Source organism: Ochotona princeps, chromosome 1, assembly GCF_030435755.1.
Source record: "Ochotona princeps isolate mOchPri1 chromosome 1, mOchPri1.hap1, whole genome shotgun sequence".
Classification (NCBI taxonomy): domain Eukaryota; kingdom Metazoa; phylum Chordata; class Mammalia; order Lagomorpha; family Ochotonidae; genus Ochotona; species Ochotona princeps.
Window position 1 is genome coordinate 112,763,144 of NC_080832.1, and position 13,742 is coordinate 112,776,885.

The 13,742-nt window shown below is 54.8% G+C and overlaps 1 protein-coding gene across 2 annotated transcripts in view; it reads right to left on the reverse strand.

Annotated features, from left to right (window-relative positions):
- PACSIN1 (protein kinase C and casein kinase substrate in neurons 1) overlaps positions 1 to 13,229 on the reverse strand; it is a 52,968-nt gene extending 39,739 nt beyond the window's left edge. The window contains exon 1 of one of the 2 annotated variants that reach the window (XM_058664283.1): positions 13,046 to 13,229. The gene's annotated coding sequence lies outside the window, so the exon portion shown is untranslated. Of the gene's footprint in view, positions 1 to 12,991; positions 13,013 to 13,045 lie in introns of those variants that run through there. The other variant, XM_058664285.1, reaches the window with a different exon arrangement.
- Positions 13,230 to 13,742: the final 513 nt, after the last annotated feature.

Genomic DNA, 13,742 nt, shown 5'->3' on the forward strand with positions numbered 1-13,742 from the left:
AGGCTCATCTTTATTATGTATACTTGGTGTATTTCATGGTAGGCATACAGTTTCAGTTCAATGTTTTAAAATAAAACATAATTTTTTTTAAAAAGACTCTCTAAAAAGGAAAAGAAAGAAAGAAAGAAAAGACTCCCAATGGAAAAAGATAAGATCATTGTTGAGAACTGTGACCACTACTGGAACACATCAAACTTACAAAAATCCATGACAATAATCAACATTTGAATCTCAGAATACTAAAAAGCTTACACAGGACCACATTACCACAGGACCCATGGCCCGCCAGGATTGGGCCCATGCTGCTTGTGAAAGGGCAAGAGCAGGTCAGGCACAAGATCTATGGAGCACAGCTGCGTACTGCCCGTCGGACTGCAGTCACATGCCCTGGGGTGAGCAAGTCCGCTCCCGCACAGACCCTGGAGAACAGCACGCTTACCTGAGCACCAGGATAAGAGTGTGAAGGGCAGCATTTTCTAAAGCTGCCACTGACCAGAAGCAACTGTGATGCCAGTAACAGGCTGGGGAATCATGGTATGTCCACAAGGAACTCCCACAGGGAAAAGTGGAAAAATCTGCTTTCCCTGGATCTCTGGAGCTCAAGTTCTTTACACTAAATGAAACAGTTATTTGTGTGTAACTAAGCATGACTTCCCATATATATATTTTAAGAGACTTCTTTAGTTTTATTATTTGAAAAGTAGAGGGCCCGGCGCGGTGGCCTAGCGGCTAAAGTCCTAACCTTACATGCGCTGGGATCCCATATGGGCGCCGGTTCTAATCCCGGCAGCTCCACTTCCCATCCAACTCCCTGCTTGTGGCCTGGGAAAGCAGTAGAGGATGGCCCAAAGCCTTGGGACCCTGCACCCACGTGGGAGACCTGGAGGAAACTCCTGGCTCCTAGCTTTGGATCGGCGCAGTACCGGCCGTTGCGGTCACTTGGGGAGTGAATCATCGGATGGAAGATCTTCCTCTCTGTATATCTGACTTTGCAATAAAAATAAAATGAATCTTAAAAAAGAGAGAGAGAGAGAGAGAAAAGCAGAGTGACAGATCTAGCTTCCTATCTGTTGGTTCACTACCCCAAATGACCGCCACAGCGAGGACTGGGCCAGGCTAGAGCCAGGAACCAGGAACTCTACACGGTGTCACAAGCCACCATCTGTTGCCTTCCAGTACATTAACACGAAGCAGGGTTGGAAGTACAGAGTAGCAGGGACTCGAGTCTGGCACTCAGAAATAGGACACAGATGTCCTCAGTGGCTGGTTTAACCTGCTGGGCCATAACACCTGCCCCATCTAGCCATTCGCTTGAAGCCATCCTTAGATTACTTAACACTACCTAATACCATGTCCGTGCTGGGTTAGCACTTGTTATACTCCATTGCCTAGGGAATAATGACAAGGAAAAGAGTCTGTACCCGTTCAGGGCAGACTCAGTTCCATCTTTGCAAATATGTTTGATTCCCAGATGGTTGGATCCACACATGCAGAATCCGTGGATACTGTGGACTGACTGCACAGCTGAAGAAAAATGCAAGGTGCCGGCACTGCATTGTGGCACAGCCCACGCAGCAGGCCTGGCTCCACGCTGGCCAACACGGGGCGCTGCAGCTGTCTGGGGAGTGAACCAGCTTGCTCTGTGTCTGTTTTCCCTAACTCTGTCTTCAAATAAAAATAAATAAACAAAAAGAACATGGAAGAATTATTGCTCCAAAAAACACCCTGAATATAGATTTAAAAAAACAAAAAGAATCGCGCCAGGTTGGGGCACGTGTGGGGTAACCACACTTGCGCCCCACCTCCACGCCCGACTCCAGCTTCCTGCTGGGAGGCAGCAGGGTGTGGCTCAGATCCGCGCCTGCCACCCTCAGTGAGGACTTGGACAGAGTCTCCGGAGCCTGGCTTCCGCCTGGCCCAGCCCTGCTCTTGTGGGTATTCAGAAATAGCAGATAACTGCTCTCCCCGCCACCCACCCCACCCCCAACCTTTTTTTTTTTATTTTAGTTTTTCAATAATGATTACATGGTTGATTAAGGTGAGAAGGATCGAGGTTCACGAAAAATTGGGTGAATGCATTGTTTCCAAATTCGCTGTTTCTTGTTCCTGGGGAAAGGGGAGACCTCCAACCTTTCAGATCGGTAAGTAAAACATTTTGGGGGGCTCAGAGAGACAGACAATTTCATCATTGCAAATTCAAAACAGACAGACTGCTTGGTCCTGAATGCAGACTGGGGTGGTCAAAGCAAGCCTCCCCTAACCCCCTCCACCCCAGATTTGAGAGCCCTAATTCTGGAGAATGGGAGAGTGCCTTGGGGGGGAGGGTCTTGGCAGCCCCCAAACCAAGCTTCCTTTCTTTTTTGTAAGATTTATTTATTTTTATTGCAAAGTCAGACATATAGAGAGGAGGAGAGAGAAAGATCTTCAGTCCAATGATTCACTCCCCAAGTGGCCGCAACAACTGGTGCTTTGCTGATCCGGAGTCAGGAGCTTGGAGCCTCTTCCAGGTCTCCCACAATGGGTGTAGGGTCCCAAGGCTTTGGGCCATCCTCGACTGTTTTCCCAGGGTACAAGCAGGGAGCTGGATGGAAACAGGGTTGCTGGGATAGAACCGGCGTCCATACGGGATTCAGGCACGTGCAAGGCAAGGATTTTAGCTGCTTGGCTACCAGCTCCGGGCCCAAATAAAAAAATTTTACGAATTATATTTTTATTTTTTTTAAAGATTTATTTATTTTTATTGCAAAGTCAGATATACAGAGAATAGGAGAGACAGAGAGGAAGATCTTTGATCTATTGATTCACTCCCCAAGTGACTGCAATGGCCCATGCTGTGCCGATCTGAAGCCAGGATACAGGAACCTCCTCCAGGTCTCCCAAGTGGGTGCATGGTCCCCAGGTTTTAGGCCATCCTCGACTGCTTTCCCAGGCCACAAGCAGGGAGCTGAAAGGGAAGCAGGGCCGCTGGGACTAGAACCGGCGCCCATATGGGATCCCGGTGTATTCAAGGAGAGGACTTTAACCACTATGCTACTACGCCGGGCCCCAAATAAAAACTTTTAGGATTCATTTTTATTTGTATTGGAAAGTCCAATACACAGAAAAGAGGAGAGACAGAGAGGAAGATCTCCCATCTGTTGATTCACTCCCCAAGCGACCACAACAGCTGGAGCTGAGCTGATCTGAAGCCAGGAGTCAGGAGCCTCTTCCAGGTCTGCCACGTGGGTGCAGGATCCCAAGGCTCTGGGTTGTCCTCGAATGCTTTCTCAGGTCACAATCAGGGAGCTGGATGGGAAGTGGGGCTGCTGGGATTAGAACTGGTACCCATACAGGATCCTAGTGCATGTAAGGTTAGCACGTTAGCTGCTAGGCTATCGTGTCGGGCCCCAAGCTCTCTTTCTTTACCTAGGTGGTGGTGACTCAGGAGCTGGCTCTACAGCAACATGTTGGACTGGATGACTGATTCTGTAGTGTTATATGTGAAGATAGGGAAGCCCTCCTTAGTGCGGGGCAGATTTTGGGAGCACCATCCATTTGTCTCACAACTAGGGGACATAGTGGGGTCCCTGTCCTCAGGCCTCCCACGCAGCATAAGGCAGAGGCAAGGCGGAAAGGCGTTTAGGACAGTCGGTTGCATGAAGGCTGATAAGATTCAGTTAGGGCAGGAGCAGGACGGTAGAGGCTGGAGGTCGTGCCCAGGGCACTCCTGCATTCCCTGCGTCCCTGCTCTGCCCCCAGTGCCACCACAGGAGGGCACAGCTCCTGCTGGTCACGTCCTCCGAGGGGCGGACCTCTCAGCACTGGTGGGACCCCAGAGCCACAGCAGTATTCCTCCTGTTCATTCAGTCAAAGGGGCACAGCCCTTCAGCTGGGTGCTCCTGCTACAGACTCCCATCACAAGGCAGTGGCAGGAGAGAGAAGGGAGGAGGCAGGGTGCTCTCCCCACCCCAAGCTCCCCCAGGCCACAATCCTGTGGTTTGGCTCCTCTTGGCAGACCTGGGCCCCGTCAGTGATGGCTAGTGTCAGGGGTGCAAAGCAGTAGAGGTCTGAGGCCAGAGGCGCCCCATCTGGGGCAAGGCCAAGTGGGGCAGGTGACATGGCAGCCGGTCACCCAACACCCAGGGAGCCAATGATGGCTGGAAGCCTGGTGTCTGATGGAACTGCTGATAGGGGTGATATCAGATACCCTGCGGGGGTGGGGCCACATTCAGACCCTCCTGCTGAATCCCAACACAGGTGCGTCCTCCAGCAGGACCTTGTTTGAGAGCCTCAATGTCCCTGTCTGAAGGTGGAGTGTTGGGAAGGACGGGGCCTGGCACAGGGCCCGGCACACAGGACATGCTCCCCAAACACCAGCTGTCGTGATGGAAGCCGGGGCTGCTGAGGGCTCAGTGGAGTACTCGGGGCACAGGACAAGGGAGGGGAGCAGGGGGGGCTGAGCAAACGCTGCAGACACCCACCCGCCTGAAACTCCAAGGGCAAAGTGTATTTCTCAGTTTAGTCTGGGGCTCCCTACCTTCAGCACTTCTCCAGCCAACACCCAGCATAATAAGAAATGCGTGAGAGTGCAGACTTGGGGCCGGCAACCACGGAGACAAGATGGGGTCTCAGCCCATCAGGGACTCCGACCTGCAGGACTTCCTGTCGTGCAACCTCAAACAAACCTTTTCACCTCGCAGCAACCTCCGCGTCCTCTCCTGTGAGTGATGATAATTAAGAAATACTGTCCCCATAGCTTGCGGGAAGGCTTGGAGCAGAAGCGGATGTTCAAGTGAAGGAGGCACCATTGGTGGTGTTTCTCAGGAGCTGGGGCACCCAGCTCCCAGCAGCCGTGGGAGATGCTCCTGGCTGCCCCCTTCTTCCGAGAGCTGCCCTTGCCTTGCCCTTGGCTGCCTCACCTAGAGATGCTCAGGGGGCTGTGCTCTCCTCTGGGGAAGAACGCTCAGACAATCAGCCCGTGGGAAGGGGTCCAGCGGTTTGGGCCCCAGCTTCCAGGAAGGAGAGCTCCATGTTACTCAGTGCTCAGGGCAGCACACTAGCGTGCCTGCAGTAAATCATTAGCTCAGGAATGCCTGTCTCGGCTCTGCTTCCTGTCACAGGGAACTGGACCTAGGACAGGAAGTGTTTTGTAAACGATGGGGTACCTTGCAGGAGCTAGAGGTGGTTATGTTTTGCAGGAAATGCTGGAAGGAGAGGAGCCAGCAATACTGGAGGAAGAGGAGGAAGTGGAGGCAGAGAATTGGTACAGTCACCCTGCCCTACCCCAAGTACAGCCCCGCTGCGGTGGAAGTTGCAGTGGAGATGGACAAGAATCCAGTGAGCCGGGCCATCACTCAGACAGAGGATACAAGGTTAGGCATGGAGCACATGATGAGGTGATTGGAGAAGGGCTCTGAACAGGTGCTGGCCCAGGATCCAAGCATCCTGATCCCTGCAGACCTCAGAGAAGGGGATTCCGGGCATCGGGAATAGCCTTGTGAAGGGCAGGCAGCCCAGGCTGGTGGGAACAGCACGAGGGGAAGTGTGCATCACCAGGCAGTCTTGTGAGCCATTACAGGACTCCGTGGAGGACAGCGGGATTCATTCCAAACGAGGGAGGAGTCACTGAAGAGTCCTGAGCAGAGGAAGGATGCAATCTGACTCAGGTTTTAAAAGGGCCTGACTGGTGTCCCCAGGAGGGGACAAGGAGACCAACGAGACAGACTGCAGCACTGGCCCAAGAGGACAGCCAGGCAGGCAGCTGGGCAGGCAGGCAGGCCCTGGTGCTCAGAAGGTAGGGCTGGGAGGACCTCTGTACACCTGCCCGTAGAAGCGTCACAGAGCAGCTGATTTACAGGGCAGCCGGAGTAACATGCTACCACCTGACCAGATGGAGCCTATGGGAAACCCTGCAGCACAACCTCGTGCTTCTCTATAGGCGAAATGCTAAGACGAAAAAGCAAACCAGGCACTTAGAGAGACTGAGTTATAGCAACCAATGACCACTGGTGGACCTTAAAACTGTCAGAAAAAAAAAAATCCATGCCCAAGACCACAGGGTGGGTGACTGTTGAGTGGCTATCTGATGATACTAAGGAGTGATGACTTCTTGGGTGTGGGGATGCTGGTGTGATGATGAGGTTAGAAAAGCCAAACTCTTCCTTGTGTCCAGGAAGTATGGCCTCCAGGATCTCCTCCTTGGATACCCAAACCCACTGACACTCAAGTCCTTTGCAGAAAATGTCCAAATATTTGCACAGAGCCCATGCACATCCTCCTGTGTACTTGGAATCACCCAGATGCTGTGCAAACAGTGGTTACACTCTGTTGGCAAGGCAAAACACTCCACATATGTTCAGTCCACACACGATGCTTTTCAAAATATGTCTGCTCCCCAGTGGGTTCCATCTGTGAGTGTGGACTCCCAAGACAGAGGGCCAGCAGTGTAACTCCATGTAGTTAGGAAAGCAAGATGCCTAACCCTTGGCTGACTACATTTCAGGGGGGCAGCAGTTGGGGAGGCAGAGAAGACTGAGCTGAGCAGGTGTGTGGGGGTGGCAGGGATGCAGAGGTTTGTGTACCTTGGCCCCTATCTCTGTACCTGCTTTTATTGTCCCATAAGAAGTTTGCAAATGAAAGACAGGAAACAGGGCCCGGCATGGTAGCCTAGCAGCTAAAGTCCTTGCCTTACATGCACCAGGATCCCATATGGGCGCCAGTTCTAATCCCAGCAGCCCCACTTCCCACCCAGCTCCTTGCTTGTGGCCTGGGAAAGCAGTGGGGGGCACCTAAAGCCTTGGGACCCTGCACCCATGTGGGAGACCTGGAAGAAGCTCCTGGCTCATGGCTTCAGATTAGCTGAGCTCCGGCCATTGTAGCCACTTGGGGAGTGAATCATCAGACCAAAGATCTTCCTCTCTGTCTCTCCTATTCTCTGTATATCTGACTTTCCAATAAAAATAAAATAAATCTTACAAAAACAAACAAACAAACAAACAAAAAAAAAAAAGACAGGGCCCTAGCAGCTAAAGTTCTTGCCTTGCACACGCCTGGATCCCATATGGGTGCCGGTTTTAATCCCGGCGGCCCCACTTCCCATCCAGCTCCCTGCTTGTGACCTGGGAAAACAGTCGAGGACAGCCCAAAGCCTTGGGATCCTGCACCCATGTGGGAGACCTGGAAGAGGCTCCAAGCTCCTGGCTTCAGATCAGCTCCGCTCCAGCTGTTGCGGCCACTTGGGGAATGAATCATCAGACTGAAGCTCTCTCTGTATATTTGACTTTCCAATTAAAAAAAAAAAAGACAGGAAACAGACCAACAGATGGATGGCACAATATCCTCAGATGGTCAGTGTCGGGGCTGGGACTGCAGCCAGACCCCAGCCCTCCTGCCCTGCCTGAGCTATCTCTCTCACGCTCCTACACCTGACCACGGTGAGTGCAGGCAGGCCCCAGAGGAGATGTGCCATCCCACTGGAGGGCAGGAGGCAGAGTGTAACTGAGCGACACTGGCTCTCTACTAGGTCCAGTGAGAAGGAGGAGGTGGAGCCCTGGCACCCCCCGCCCCCCCCCCCCCCCCCCCCCCCCCCCGCCTAAGAGGTCCCAACGAGGCAGATGGTTTCGAATGACTGTGGCAGCACCCAGGCTGTGTGACAGCGGCCTTTCCTATGTTCCCACTGCAGCCTTCCCACCTCTGTCCCAGCCTCTCTGAACCTGACCCCCTTTGTCTTCCAGATCTGCCTCCTGCACAAGATGCCCCTGCCCCTCCCCCTGCCAATCCCACTCTTCAGGGAAACACCTGCCCCACTCTCTGAGAAGGGCGACCAACCCCAACCTTCATCAGGAAATTACCAGGGTGGCCTCAGGAGCCAGACTGCACGGCCGTGGGGCCCGGCTCAGCCACTTGCTCACCATGTGGGCTCAGGAAAGGCACCGAGCCTCAATTAGCCCATCTGTACAATGGGGTAACCTCATGAGGTGACAAAGAGCACTAAATATGGACACACAGAAGGGAACTGGCATACCTCTGGGGATGCCAGGCCCCCAGGATATGTGTGCCAGTGACAGGGAGGTCTCACTCCCTGATGAACTCTGCCCCCCTCCACTGCCTGGCATCCCAACACCGCTTCCCACCCCACCAGGCCTATCTGCCACAGATCTAGGAGGAAGGAGAGAAATCAGCCCCCAGGGGGCCCAGTTTGAGATCTTTAAGCCAGATGGCATCATGTGACTCCAACGCCCTCAAATTCAGGAAAATGTAATTCAGATGTTCACATATTTTTTTTTAGATCTCGAAGAAAAACATCGCAGGTGTTATCAAGCACAGCAATACTGACTTGTTTACAATAACGGTGTTTGCTGCAGAAAAGGCAAACGGGACAGGATGCAACACCAAACGGGAAACCCACCCCACACTTCCTTGCACTTAGCCTGTCCACACAGCCCCAGAGGTAAGCGCCAGGCACCTGGGCTGTGCAGCCCTCCACACAGCTGTCTGCAAACACAGGTGCGGAGGGCCAGAGGTGCACATGAGGATCTGGAAAGATGGATTATGCCAAACACGGTGTCCTCCAAAGTCACATGCTATCACACTCATCGATTCGCTGTGACCATTTTTCCACTCTGGTACTCAGCTCTGCCCCCCTTCCCAGGCCCTCGGGGGAGTCACTGGCTCCACAGGAGGATGCGGCCTGAAGTTCCAGGGGGCGCAGAGGGCCTGGGCACACATCCCCAGGCCTCCTGGCAGACATCTGGCTCTGCCCAGCCACCTGGGTTCCCTTCTAAGGACAGACCTTCAGGGTAAGTCCACAAAGCCAACTGCTTCAGCCAGAAATTTGATCATCCTTTCTTTCCTTTTCATTTTAGAATTTTATTTCAAAGACAGAGAGAGAGATCTTCCATCCTCTGGTTCAGTTCTCTAATAGCTGGAATGGCCAAGGCTGGGCCACGTGGAAGCCAGGAGCTGCTTCCAGGTCTCCCACCTGGGTGCAAGGACTCAAACACTTGGGCCATCTTCTGCTGCTTTCCCAGGCACAGGAGCAGGGAGCTGGATAGGAAGTGGGGGAGCCAGGACACGAACTAGAGCCCATATGGGCTGTCTGCATCACAGGTTGTAGCTTTTCCTGATGCACTACTACACACACCCTGATCGGCCATTCTAAAACAGTAGTGCTGATGGCTCTCCACTCAGACAGGGGAGTTCTGGCTCCCACAGACACTGACCAGGGATAGCCTTCTTACAGCAAGGATATTTATTCCTCGATTGGATTAGCCTCATTGAGGGAAGCCATCCTTGATCTCCCTTTGTCACACAGGAGGAAGGACCAAATCTTCCCTGTTTTCAGCAGCACCAGAGACCTAGGGTCACCGAGACCGAGCTGCCCTCCAGACGGTGCAGAGACCAGACCCAGGTACCAAGTCCTTTCCAAACATGGACATGCTCATGCCTGAAGGCTGCCAACCTCCAACAAGTTATACTAAACCAGACATACCAAGTCCCTCCCTCCACCACTCCCTAATGCAGCCTGGAGGCCACGTTGAATCAATAAAAATTCAGGACACCCACCAGTTCAATTTGAGTTTCAGATATGTGACCATTTAATTTTAGTACAAGTCTATCTCATGCAGGGTTTGGGACACACTTTTACTAAAAAGCAATTAAAAGCAAATGGTGGAGCCTGGTGCGGTAGCATAGCGGCTAAAATCCTCACCTTGAATGTGCCCAGGATCCCATATGGGCACTGGTTCTAATCCCAGCAGCCCCATTTCTCATCCAGCTTCCTGCTTGTGGCCTGAGAAAGCAGTGAAGGATGGCCCAAAGCTTTGGGACCCTACACCTGTGTGGGAGTCCTGAAAATAGCTCCTGGTTCCTGACTTTGGCCATTGTGGCCACTTGGGGAGTGAATCAGCCAACTGAAGATCTTCCTCTCTCTCCTCCTCTCTGTATATCTTGACTTTCCAATAAAAAATTTTAAAAAGCAAATGGCTTAGCTGAAATTAAAAATGAAATAGGCATTCTGTATTTTTTCTGGCAGACCTGTCCCAACCACTGCACAGCGCGTTGTACTCAAGCACTTTAAAATGTTTCTACTTATTTATTTTTACTTGTTTGGAAGGCGGGAGGGGGGGGAAACATAGATTTTTAAGAATTATTTATTCGGAAGTCAGAGTTCTATATAAAGAGAAGACAGATTTCTCACCCGTTGGTTCATCCCTTAGATAGCCACGACGGCTAAGGTTGAGTCGGGCCAAAGCCACCAGCCAGGAGCTTCAACCAGCAGCCGTAAACACCTGGGCCATATTCTGATGTTTTTCACATGCCAGGACCAGTCAGGACAGCAGCAGCAGCTTAACCCACTATGCTACGGTGCCAGCCCCAACAGAGACATTCTGTCTGCTGGTTCACTTCCCAAACGCTCACAGCAGGACTTGGAATGGAGTCAGGACTTGAACCCAGCCATCCCGAGCAGCATCTCAGCCACTGCCCCGAACACCTGACCTTGCCATCTTTAAATAGCAGATGCGGATTCCTCTGACGGCCGCACCCCTGCTGGCTGGTGGCTGCCTGGTGCCCTTCACTGGGTTCTATAAACAAGCAGTCAGTGGAGCTGAGAACAAAACCAAGCAGTTTCCTCCGCAGCTGGCAGCATGTTCACAGCCCCTCCGGCAAGACCTGCTTCCCAGAGGAGACTCCTCGCCATGTTGCACCCCCGCCACATCCTCCCTGCACCCCCAATCCCAGGCCCACACACAGCACCCCTCTCCCCCACCCCTTGCTGCCAGGCAGTGGGGTGCAGTCGTGGGAATGGAAGGTGGATACTGAGGCGGTGCGGAGGGGCAGGTTCTGCCAGTAACAACAGTGCAGAAGAACAAGGGCCATTCCAGGGGGTCCTGGGACTCAGGTCTTGCACTCAGACCTCGTGACTCAGGGGAGACGCCAACCAGAAGTGGAGAGGATGCTGGGAGGCAGGTAGGCCAGATCAGGGGATAGGGGAGGCTCTCAGCCCAAGCTAGGAAAGCTTCTGGAAAAGACAGTCACTGGACTGCTGAGGGTCAGGAAGATACCACCATGCAAAGCGCTTCCGAGCATCTGTGGGTAGAAGGAGGGGGAGGAGCCAGGGCCAGCACCAAGCTGGGGAGGCCACATGGCTGTCCAGGGCGACCAGGGCTAGGAAGAGCTCTGCCTATGGCCATGTTCTTCTCAGACTCGGGCCTTGTGCCCAGGTGGGAACCCTCCAGGGCAGTCTCCTCGTCCTCTGGCCTGGGTTTGCCCTTCTGTGCATCGGCGTCATGGAACTGACTCCGACCACATGACAGCTCTTCAGATGCTGTGAACAGCCTGCCTGTGCCTACCCGGGCTCCAGTGCTGACACAGACATCCTGCCTGGGACAGTGGCAGAGACCCCTGGAGAAGGCGGCCAGCAGTGCCCAGAGAGGCACACCTTCCCTTTAGGCCTCCCCACCCCCGATGTGTACTGGATCAGGGTACTCCAGACCTGCTGGAGGAGCCTGCACCGTGGTGTTAGCAGATTAAGCCACCAGCATTCTGTGAAGGTGCCGGTTCAAGTCCCAGCTGCTCCACTTCCAATCCAGCTTCCCGCTAACGAACCTGGGAAAGCAGTAAGAGATGGCCCAAGTGCTTAAGCCCCTGCCACCCAGCTGCTTCCTGGTGCCTGGCTTCAAACTGCTGCAGCCCTGGCTACAGTAGACGTTTGAGAAATGAACCAGTAGATGGAACATGTCTCTCTCTCTCTCTCTCTCACTCCAATCTTCAAGTAAGTAAATCTTCCAAAAGAGAGGCATTTATATATCAAGCGGGAAAAGTCCCGCTGAAACAAAACAACTCCAGCAGCCCAAGCTGAGCAGCCCAACCCCCTGGGCTGGGAAGGGTGCCACTGGGCTGTGTGAGGGGCAGCTCTTGGGTCCTGAGAGCTAAAAGGAAGAACCACCCCTTCACCCCTCCAGTTACCCTTTGGTTCCTGGAGGTCATGCTCATTCATTCAATCATTACACACACACTCGATGCCAACCCCTGGGCAGGGGCAGCGTAGGGGCAATGACAGAGAGGGATGAGCCCACTTCTGGGCTCACCCAAACCATGAGGCACTGAGGGCCCTCCCTCCCTCCTTCCCATCAGGAGAGTGGCCTGGGGGCGGAGGGGGTGGCCATGGGCCGCTGGGAAGGCCAGGATGGGCACCTAAGAATCACTCCTAGGCAGCTCCCCCTCTCCCCAGGGTGGCTGTGCCAGGAGCAGGGGGCAACTGTGTGCTATTAATGGCTGCATGCAGAAAAAAAAAAGACACCCCATGTGTCACTGCCCCGGAGGGCAGAGCTGGGCTTGGGGTGCAGGGGGCAGGGAGCAGCTGGGGTTTGCAGCTGGGCGGACCAGGAGCCCAAACCCTTAAGAACCTTCCCACAGCCTGCTACAAGGTGAGGGCAAGGGGGCAGCCTGAGGCTCCAACAGCCAGTGGGCTGAGCTTCCGGGGTGGCGGGAGACAACCCGGCTTCTGCCCCACCTGGGGTCTGTTGGTATCCCCTCCCTCCCGCCTCCTCCATGCTCCCAGCCAAACTGTGAGGGGAAGGGGTGCGGGGCAGAGGAAATGCTGTAATTGTAAACCAAACGCGCAGCCTCGGATGCTCTGTTTCTCCGCAGCCCACTCTGATCCGCAAATAACCACCGCATCAAGCTGGCGCAACCCACCCACCCACTGCCAGAGACCCAGACACCCGGTCCCGGCTGCAGCTTTCCAAGGAGCCCATTTACTGCGTAGCTCCTGCGCCCCCTCTGCACCCTCCCCCCCACAAGGTGAAGGCCTCCGCCAGCTCCCTCTACCTCCCTCTCCCTCGGGGCCCAACGCAGGGGCCTCCTGGCACTGCCTGGGGGATGCCCACTTGCGTGGGCGCCTGCCAAGCCGCCTTTGGCCTTGCGCCCACCGCTCTCCAGGTAACTGCCTCCCCTTTTCCCGCCTCCAACCTGCAGGATGTCAGGCCCGCATCCATCCATCAACACGCACCTGCTACCTGGGCCCCCAAACACTCCTGGCCTCTCTCAAGGGCCAGACCCCTACCTGGGAGCAGGAGCGCCGGGTACCATGGGAGGAGCCACGGGGCGAAGCGGGGCGCCTGGGCCCGGCCTCAAGCTCGGACGACTTCCCGGGGGAGGAGGAGGCTGGCGCCGCCGCCGCCGCAGCCGCCGCAGCCGGAGTGCCGCTACTCTCCGTGCTGTGGCGGGGCTGCGGGAAGCAGGAAGGTCAGGGGCGGGCGGAGGCGCGCGGCCGAGCCGATTAGAGAGGCATTTTTAGCGAGCCAATGGCGGCGCGGCCGGGCGGCGCTGGCTGCGCAGGTGGCGGCGTCCCGGCTGCCGAGGCGGCGGCGACTGCTGAACCCGCGCCCGGGCGGGGGTGGCGCGTGCGGGGGTGCCCAGCTCCCTCCTCCCGGGCGGCTGGGGACCGGCGGAGGGCTCCTCTCCCTCGCTCCCTCCTCCTCCCAAGCCTCCCCCAGTACCGCCGCTCTCCTCTCGCACAGCTCCACCTGACAGCTCCTTTGGACCAGAGGCGTGCCCTCCCATGTTCGTGTGTGAGGGATTTGGTGGAGAGGTAGTGAGGACTCCTCCACCCTGCCCACCCCACCCCCAGAAATCCTGCCTTGATCCCTTAGGTTAGACCCCACAAGACCCTAGTTCCGGCTGGACCTGCAGTCCCCAAAGCAGACGGCTGTGTCCTTGAGACCTAAAAAGTGACACCCCACACTCCAGCCCCACCCCTG